The following is a 10,073-nucleotide window of genomic DNA, read 5'->3' on the forward strand; positions in this document are numbered from 1 at the left end:
CTTATCTATGGGAAAGAACTTTGCTAGGAAGATAGTGGAGTAGTTATCCCATCTAGTGTTTCTATCTTTGTTGGCGTAGAACCATTGCCTCGCCTTCCCCAAAAGTGAGAATCGGAAGGGGCAAAGTAATATTGCGTCTCTGGTAACTCCTTTGATTGTGAATGTGTTGCAAATCTCCAGGAAGTGTTGGAGATGAGCACTCACATCTTCATGTGCCTTTCCACAAAACTAGCTAGCTTGAACCATGTTTATCAGAGCTGGCTTGAGCTTGAAACCATAATCTCCGACATTGATCGCCGGACCAGTATTTGGCTATAGTTGGAGTAGAGAACTCACAGAGTGTCTTATCAGCCATGGCTTCAAAAACTAGTGTTAAGCTTCACCTTGTCTGGTTGTCTTCTGATTCTAAAGATGGAACTTTCTTGAGTTTAGCTCTATTTCTCCTGATTAATGCTTCTGCATATTCAACGTAGTTTGTCGGAGGCTCAAAACCAGTCATACATTACCCTACATAAGATATAAAAGTAGACCGAACAAGGGTAAGCTTGTTTGAGCAGAGGTCAATGGTTATCTCGATCACAATAATAAGTACAAGTTTATCAATATTCCATCTTGTCCAGCTACCTTCCCGGTAACGGCGCTAGAAATGCTTGTTGGTATTTATTAACTTATCACTCATTTAAGTAGCCACCTAATGTTGTTGACATTTCTTAGCATCGCTTTTACTAAGTTGTCATCCCTAGCGATGATGCTAGAAATGCTTGTTGGTACTACCTAGTGCCACCTCTAGAATGACACTAAGAAGTACTTTAGTATTTTATGTGACTAAGAAGAATGTATATATATGTAAGGGATCTGCAAGCGCACAGATAATTTTACCATTGTAGCATTTCACCTAGGAGTATTCTAGGTATCGTTATTTGTATTTTTACAATAGGGAAGAATGGGTAGTTGGAATATATTGATAACTTATACATATGATGGAGAAATAAACCATAACCAATATTCTACTTAGAACAGTGGTAAGTCAAGAGATAAATGTATATGAATGGTAAATGATAACTGATCATTAATTACTTAGAGTACACCTTTCTATGGCATTAGCATGGCTAAGTAGAATATTAGAGGAATAATTCCTAAGTCATTCTTAATTACAAGTCAAAGCATACGTTGATTAGTGCAATTACACTTAGTAGTCATGACTAAGATCAACTTCATATCTACACATAAGGGATATTACTAAGGAAGATTAAGAATATAGCTTGTCTTGCTTCATAACTATATCCCACTTGTCCTATATTCGGGGAGTGGACTACAAAGGACTCAACGAGAGTATCACATCCGTGATCTACCACATGGCCCGCAATATAGGGTGCATTCATAGGTAAACAACGTATAAGCACCACGCTTACATAATGTCGACCACTCACCCCTAGTATCTTGGAGCAAGCGCTATACGAACTTATGCTTAAACATGATGATAATCTAACTATACTAAGCATGTAATCAAAGTAGACAATGAACATGATAACTAGGAACATGAATAATATTAAGAACAATGTCGAATCAATTGTAGCAAACATATGAATAATGAAAGATAGAAAAGAGGATATAAGAGGCTATACCAAGCCACGCTCTTGACAAGATCTGTAATCTAAGTGAAGCTTGCCTTCCTCTAGACCTAGCCTAGCTATCTATGCCCTAGAATATGGTGGAGCTCTGAGGATTAGGGTTTCTGTCTTCTTGACTAACTTGATCAGAGTTTTATGCCTGAGGGAGGGGGGTAGGGGCTGGTATATATATAGGCCATAGCATCAATTCTGAGCCCTCAGATCAAACCAACTTGAAAGGATGGCATAGATGCAAACCCTAAGGCGGTGGAGAACCAACATTCATAGGAGGAGACTGATAGTGGGGCCCACAGGCTGGCCAACCTATAAGTGGGGCCAGCCAGCCCTACCTGGTGGCCACTCACCCTCTACCACGGTGTGGTGTCCTTCGAAGTCTTCTAGATCCTTCTGGTGTCTGTCTCATTGCGGATAAGTGCGATTAACTCTGACATATAGGTCCACCTTGATGGTTTTCTGAATAAACCCTGCTGAAAACACAGATTCACCAAAAACTCATAGAATTTATTAGTTTAAACCCCTAAGTCTATGTTGGTGATTACTTTCATGCCCTTATTCAAGCTACATTAACGGTTTTCAATGTTTGTTAACTACCATCGACAAACTCTCCCAAGCTTAACCTTTGCTTGTCCCCCAGCAATGCTAAACTCAGCAAATGGATTAGGAGTTGCATCAATGTTTTTACTCCTCAAAAGTACACATGCGTTCAAACAAGAATTCTCTTCTGGATTAGAATAAACTGATCAGACTTTCAAACTTACTCATATTACCTTTAACAATGGTGATTCTTAGCCTTCACTTGGGTCTTGAGCAATTGAAAGATAGAACGATCAAGTCAAGCACTATGTCTCAAGTTCTTTGTTTAACCATTATTCTAGAGTTTTGATAAGTTTTCAAAATAAAACTCAGAGCTTCCATTGTATGACACTGTGGGGGTATAGCCCCTAGTATCCATAAGACAAGACATATGTCGTACCATCAGAGGTGACCCAGCCTGCAAGATCAAGGCATGCACAACGCTGCTCGGCGTGCACCACATGATATTGTATACTACCAAATAGGATACTTTCCTTGTAACCCTACCCCTCTAGACTATATAAGGAGAGGTAGGGGTCCCCTAGCGGACATGCTACATCAAGATACATACATCTGTAGTCACGTAATATCATACGATAGCTAATACAAACCAACAGACCACAGGAGTAGGGTATTACATGATACTGATGGCCTGAACCTATCTAACTCGTGTGTCTCTGTTGCCTTCTTGTTCTTGATCTCACACACCTCTATCGATCAATCTACCTTCATGGGATACCCCTCAGAGGACTGCCGATGATATTCTGTTGATAGTTGGCGCGCTAGGTAGGGGTATGCATGCTGTTTCCTTATCGAACAAGATGGCTTTTTCTGCAGGCTCTTCATTCCTCCTGCAGCCCGGCCAGATCTTCACGGTCGGATCGATCTCCTGGATCATCAACGCTGATGGAGTCAGAGAGCCCCTCGAGCTGGTGTAGATCGATTCTGCATCAATCACCCCCACACCTGTGACTATAGATCCGATCTCGAAACCACCTTCGAGGTCACCTTCATCAACAACTCGCCGCCCGCTTCCTCACTACCAGAGGAGGCAGATCAACAATGACGATCTAATAGTATCCATTGATCAGGTCGGTCTGAAGCTTGCTGATTGCCTCTCCATCGCCGAATCGGCTCTGGACACTCTAGTTCACCACTGACCACCCTCTGATCTAGATCTATCAGAGGCTGCTCGAGAAACTTTAGGGGTTATGGCCCTACCCTTCGGGTTCACCAACGCCACCACCGCTTACCAACATGCCCTGAGGGGTAGATTCACTGACCAGGTTGAAGATGTCCATCCTCTCGCCAACCATATAGCGCCATACACCGCCGACCAGATGTTCTGTCTAAAGCTAAGTCACGCTTTAATATTTTCTAAATATTCTCCAATCTTTGTTAATCACCATGATGTTTCTCTGAGCTATTTTCTCCATGTTTGCTCTCCAAACGATTTTCTGAACCCCTGAATAGTCCTGCTGATGCTTGGACGCCTCTAGAGATGGCCCTATCTCTGGCTCCTCCATACACGTGCACGAGCGTCTGCCCTCTGCATTATGGGTGGTCGGCAGCAGCTCCATAGCGATGCCTATTCCTCCTACATGTGCACGGGCTCTGCGCTCCACATTATGGTTAACAGGCTAGCTAGGGCTGGAGACTCAGCTACACACTAACTGTATGGGTGGTTTATATTAAATACATCTTCACACCAACTAATCGCTAAGCTACTTACGCTATTTCATCGCCATTGCTGATTTTTCTCTGGAGTTCATATATTTGTACATCATGTACTACCTGTTGTACATATTTATATTATAGGATCATCGTCTAGGTGATCAGATCACCTGGTGCTTGGACTTCACCACCGATCAACTAGTCGAACTGCTAGGATCATCGACTTCGTCGCCGACCAGTTGATCGGACTGTTTGCTGGTTGCTTCTGCTCAATGCTCACTTCGCTGCCAATCAGTTGACCAGACTTTTTGTCGCTCGTGCGCCATCGCCAGCTACGTTGGTTACTCCTTGGCCCTCGGATTCATCGTGCTTGAGGACTAAGTGGGCACACTTCACCCCACTTCACCTTGCGGACATCGCCAGCAACACCAGGGACTCCTCGATGCTCGAACATCGCCGCCTACGTCGGGGACTCCTTGGTGCTTGGACATCGCCACCTACATCGAGGACACCTCGGTGCTCGAGCATCGCCACGTATGTCGGGGACTCCTCGCAGCTCGGACATCGCCAGCTACGCCGGGGACTCCTCGGTGCTCGGACATCACCGCCTACATCGAGGACTCCTCAGTGCTCTGATATCACTAGCTACGTCGGGGACTCCTCGGTGCTCGGACATTGCCGCCTACGTTGGGGACTCCTTGGTGCTTGAACATCACCGCCTACATCGGGGACTATTTGGTGCTCGGACAACGCTGCCTACGCCGGGGACTCCTTAGTGCTCGGACATCGCTGCCTACGCCAGGGACTCTTCAGTGCTCAAACAACGCCACCTACACCAGGGACTCCTCAGTGCTCAGACATTGCCGCCTACGTCGGGGACTCCTCACTGCTTGGACATCGCCAACTACACCGTGGACTCCTCAGTGCTCGGACGTTGCCAGCTGTGTCGGGGACTCCTCGATGCTCGGACATCACCACGTACGTTGGGGACTCCTCGATGCTCAGACATCGCCGCCTACGTTGGGGACTCCTCAGTGCTCGAACATCACCACCTACATCAGGGACTCCTCGGTGCTCTGATATCGCTAGCTACATTGGGGACTCCTTGGTGATCAGACATTGCTAGCTACGTCGGTGCTCGGACATCGCCAGCTACGCCGGGGACTCCTCGGTGCTCGGACATCACCAGCTATGCCGGGGACTCCTCGGTGCTCGGACCTCACTAGCTTCACTGGGAACTCCTCACTGCTCAGACGTTGCTAGCTACGCCGGGGATTCCTTGGTGCTCGAACATCGCTGCCTACACCGGGGACTCCCTGGTGCTCGGATATCACCGCCTACGCTGGGGACTCCTTGGTGCTCGAACATCGCCACCTACGTCTAGGACTCCTCAGTGCTCGGACATCGCCAGCTACGCCGAGCAGGAAGCCAGTCCCCGGGCGTGCCCTAGAAAGAGACAAAGCACATTCACCGCAAGGTGAAGTGTGCCCACTTAGTCCTTGAGCCTGACAGTAGGTGATGCAGTCATGTTGTGCCAGGGTCAAAAATAGAAAAACAATTAAAGACCAACGGAATAGGCCGCCAGTCCCCATGCTACAGGCGAAGTTATCGGAGAAATCAAATCATGGAGAAAAAAACCAGAGTAATGGATGTACACTGTCAGTTACTTAGCCTTAATAAATGGCGGAGTAGTCGGTGATATTTCGGCGAGGAGCAACAGAAGGCAGAGATAAATGAGCACCATGGGCTACGATTGCGCAGAAACCTAGGTAATGGCCCATTAAGACGCATCAGAGAATTTAGAGCGACACAGATCATGGGAACGGTTTCCCAAAAACCCCTACCTAGTGCACCAACTGTCGATAGAATATCATTGGCAGTCCATCGAGGGGTATCCCACAATGGTAGATTTGTCGGTGGGGGTGCACGTAATCAGGAACTGGATGGTGGCACAAGACGCAGAGACAGCGATTTAGATAGGTTCGGTCCGTCTGATCGACGTAATACCCTACGTCCTATGTCTTTGGTGTATTGTATTGATCTGTATGTAGATCTGATCTAATAGATCCTATTCGCTAGGGGACCCCTACCTCTCCTTATATACTCTAGAGGAGGTAGGGTTACAAGTAAAGTAGCCTATTTGGTACTATACAATGTCTTGCGGTGCACACCAAGCAACACCGTGCACACCTTAACTACTGTCAACAAAGATGTTAGAGGCATTCAACTTTCAAATGCCATGAAGAACATGGATGTTGGTGACTTGAGGCCTAGGCAAGTGAATGATGAAGAGGATGATCAAGTGCAAGTGCTCTCTAACTCAAATGTGCAAGTTGACACTAATCAAGCAAGCACAAGTGGCTCTCATGACAATATGCAAGATCAACAAGTGGCTAGTACATCATCTCAACCTAATGATCAAGCAAGTGCAAGCAATGTTCCAATACTCCAACAAACCCATATTGTAAGAGATCATCCATTGGACACTATAATTGGAGATATTTCTAGAGGTGTACAAACAAGTTCAAGATTGGCTTCATTTTGTGAGCATTTCTCATTTGTGTCATCCATTGAACCAAAGAAGATAGATGAAGCATTGAAGGATATTGATTGGATGAATGCAATGCATGAATAATTGGACAACTTTACAAGAAATCAAGTATGAGAATTAGTTGAAAGACCAAAGAACCATAATTAATTGGAACCAAATGGGTCTATAGGAACAAGCCAGATTAAGATGGGATAGTAGTAAGGAACAAAGCAAGTTTGGTAGCACAAGGTTACACTCAAGTGGAGGGTCTTGACTTTAGAGAAACATATGCTCCAGTTGCTAGATTGGAAGCAATTAGGATCTTGCTAGCTATGCTTGTGCCCACAACATCAAGCTCTATCAAATGAATGTCAAGAGTGCATTTCTCAATGGCTATATCAATGAAGAAGTATATGTTGAGCAACCTCCCAGTTTTGAAGATGACAAGAAGCCCAACCATGTGTACAAGTTGAAGAAGGCATTGTATGGCTTGAAACAAGCACCTATAGCATGGTATGAGAGATCGAGGGATTTTCCTACTCTCTAAAGGGTTCATGATGGGCAAGGTTGACACTATAGCAGAACCGTCCAATTTATAAAGCACAAGTACAATAGCAGCCCGCAAGCGGTCGCACTATCATACTTGAGCCCAAATAAACCTGGTAGTCCATCGAGTACCATGAAGGGTCTCAATTCAACCAACATACAACCAAGATCATACATGATTCAACATACATAACACATGTTACATAAAGTTCACAAATACAACTTCACACATTAGAGTACGATTAAAAGTTATTACAAACCAAGTTCAAATAAAGTAGTAGCGGAAGCAAGTAGAGTTTGAAACCAACATCTATCATCATTGTTCAAATACGGTGCCAGCTCATGATCACAATCCCACAAAAGCATAAGAGAGGGATTAACAAGAAAAGGCTTGCCTGGGGCCCTACTCCTTGTCCACGGCAGGACAGAAGCAGTTCTTACAGTAGCCATGATACATCGTATTATTTGCAACAATGGGAAATAAACCCTGAGTACAAGAAGGTACTCAGCTAGACTTATCCATCATAAATCAAAAATAAAGTGACTCCAAGGATCATGCAAGGCTTTATAAGTGGAGCTAGCTTGACAAAATTTTGCATAAAAAGCTTGCCAATTCAAGTATAAAATTATAATTTGGTCATCAAGTTAATATAGCTATTCATCTCTAGATTAGCAACTAACCTATGCCAAACATGTGGTATATCATTTAGTAGCATACAGTAGTAACCATAGCCGATGTAGTAATTCCATGTTCTTCATAACCATCATTCCATAATACACTTACTACAATGTTGGGTCTAGCCAAGTTTCTCACCATCCGGGAGAGATGGCGATTCGAATCGATTTCAACTAGCTGACAATTTATTCCTAATACAAACCTAGGCAGACCAGATCAACGGTCACCTTAGGTCACCTTTGGTGCAACTCAGGTCCACATTTCGCGGGTTCGATCAGCGCCGCACAATCAGGGATGACCAACTGCTAGGACATTCAGGCTCAGCCTACCCTTGGGATCATGTCTAGCTCCCCGCACATCCTTACTACCATCCACAGTGTACACTCTTACAAAATGGGGCCCAGCCTAAGTTGAGCTACCCGGCTTCGCGGTCGGAACAAGTTATCTGGCTAGCTAAGTGAGACATGCGTTCAATCTCAACAAAAGTGCCAACAACGGTATGGTCCTTAATCGGCACACATGAAATCACATGAGTCAACCTACGCATAGAATCCACCTAGCCTCCATTTATATTATTCCATGGTTCTTTTCCACGATAGCAAATATAGCCAACCGTGCTCCGGTATCCACCTATATCTCGCATGTGACATGAAATCACCCAACTTCTATCGGTCTAACCATGGCTAAGCATATGTTTGATCCTAGACCTACATAGGGTTAAAATTATGTGTATCTGGACAAGGTACTTCTATGCATCAAGTGTTTCCAATCAACTTTTATAACCTAATGCATCAAACATAAAGGACTCAAGTGATATTTTGTAAAGTATGGTAGGCTTAAAATGCTCCGAGGCTTGCCTTTGATAAAAAAAGTTGGCCTGTGGTCTAGGCACTTGGGTAAGCCTTCAAGAGTTTGCTCCTATCCTTCTAGAGCTATGGCCTGAGGTGCCTCCTGTTGTTCCTCCGGCTCTTCTTTGAACTCCAACAGAGTTATCCATTCGGACAATCCTATATGCATGAGCATGGAATAAGATATCATGGATACAAATATAATGACATGTATAATATGATATGATGTGATGAATGCATCCTCATAAGTGTTCTCAGCAGCATTGCCTGAAGCTGATAACAAGTTACATTTTCTTTTACTGAGTAGGTGCATATCTCTTCTCTAGTAACTAACAAATTCTCATCTAACCAATTTTCTAGACTACAAGACAACAAGCCACTTGTTTTGACCATAACTAGAGTTATACACATCAAAATAATATTTTTGTGGACTTTATGGAAATACTATGAAATTTCCTACCACTTTATTTTAATCAACTCAAAGTGATTCAGCAGTTATCTAGGTCCAACAATTCAATCTTTTAGATCTATCTAGAAAGTAAGCATTTCTAACAGCAGACTTCTAACAACCATTATTCTTAAACCATAAGACCTATGACTATGAAAATTTAATACTAGGTAGAGAAGTAAGTTATGTACAACTTTGTTATTAACAAGTTTTACAGAAAAGACCATAATGATCATGAAATTATCACCACAACATAAACTATACATGCAACCATATAGTTGAATTATAAAGCAATAATTAACTAGTTGCATACAACCAATTACTTCTAATCCTAGCTAATAATATAAACAGATCATATGCATCACAAGCACCACTAAAACATAATGGTCAAACATAACTAATTTATTTATATTCATTTATTAATTTCCTTAGATAATAAGGCGATTTAAAGGATAAACATTTCTATTGCTCAATAAATTCTTAGAAAATTACACTAGCCTACAAATGAACCCAATAGTCTACTGTACAAATTTTATGCCATTTGGATAAGTATAGCCATCTCTAATAAAATGACAAGTTACATGTGCTTATTTTAGCAAAAATAGTTTAGCCTAGTGAAAAGTGTCAAGCAACAGATTTAATATTTTTCTTACTTTCCTCCTAGCATAGGAATACTGTGTAAAAATTTGCATGATCATATATTATGTATTTTTACCCCATTTAATTTCACTAGAAACTAGTAATTAATCAAGATTAAATAGGAAGACCATATTTCAATTATGCCTACTATAGGTTTATTATTTTTCCTAGCTAGATCATGTCAACACAAGACCAACAAATTTGGAATCACAATTTTATCACCTTCCTACCTCAAGTTATGCATTTTACAAGATATAACCTATTTTAAAAGCACTTATCTTGCTCAATTTAATTCTCCCAAAAAAGCCTAAGCAGTAGATTTCATATTTTATAAAATATTACACTTCATGATGAATCTAACAAAATTTAATTCACCCCATTTGGATACTCTTAGCTCTAGATATAAATTTTTGAAGCTTGTTACAAAATCTATCAAAAATAAATAAAGAAAATTAAATTTCCAATTGGGTGCTATAGCTAGGTGCACCCGGTCTATACACCCACGGTG

Source organism: Miscanthus floridulus, chromosome 15 (assembly GCF_019320115.1).
Source record: "Miscanthus floridulus cultivar M001 chromosome 15, ASM1932011v1, whole genome shotgun sequence".
NCBI classification, from domain to species: Eukaryota; Viridiplantae; Streptophyta; class Magnoliopsida; order Poales; family Poaceae; genus Miscanthus; species Miscanthus floridulus.